Genomic DNA, 818 nt, shown 5'->3' with positions numbered 1-818 from the left:
GCAAGTCATTGTCTTTGACCTCTGGTGATGCCCAGAAGGGAAGCACCATGGATTCCCTCAGTCAACAAGGCTTCTCCATGGCTGCCGCAGCAAATTCAACAGTCATATGTAGAGGAAGCTGCCTGCTTGTGTATCTTACATTTGTAAGATCCTATCAATTCTTTTGCTAATTTTTAGGTTAAATCATGTGTTCTAAGTGATTCCTAGATATTATTTGAATTATGAATATACTGCCCAAATACATTTTCATAATACAGACATAATAGAAATAGCAAATATAATACATGTTATACATAATAAAATATATTATTTAATTCTAAAGTGATATATTTTATTCTGAAACATTGATATGAATGTCTTGATTTGGGCCATTAGTATTAGTATGCTACTTTTTCCTGTCTCTTTACTTTTCTGTCCTGTTTCTTTATAATTGCATGATTGAATTTCTTCTAGGGGACATCTTGATTTGTTGCAGTTATTTGTTCTTGTTTTGATTATTTTTGGGGCTGCTGGGGATTGAACCCCAAACCTCACACATTCACACAAATGAATGGTCTAGTGGTCTAGTGGTCTAGATGCAACATCCATGCCTTTTAATAAGAATATTAACACTGCTCAGATGTGATTCGACTGTTTATCTGGTGTCTGCATTTTGGTATGCTTTTTCCTTCCATACCTTTCTTGTTCCTTTCTTAGTTTGGTCAATCCAACCTGTGGGGTAGGGTTATCACTTTCATAATTCCATTGTCTTTAGTGGATTTAACAACTATAACTTGGGACGTTGTGGTGAGAGTGGTAATTCAAAACTTTTACAAGGA

This window comes from Dipodomys ordii, unplaced genomic scaffold, assembly GCF_000151885.1.
Source record: "Dipodomys ordii isolate 6190 unplaced genomic scaffold, Dord_2.0 Scaffold56, whole genome shotgun sequence".
Lineage (NCBI taxonomy): Eukaryota > Metazoa > Chordata > Mammalia > Rodentia > Heteromyidae > Dipodomys > Dipodomys ordii.
The sequence above is the reverse complement of the archived record's forward strand: the minus strand, read 5'-3'. Positions refer to the sequence as shown.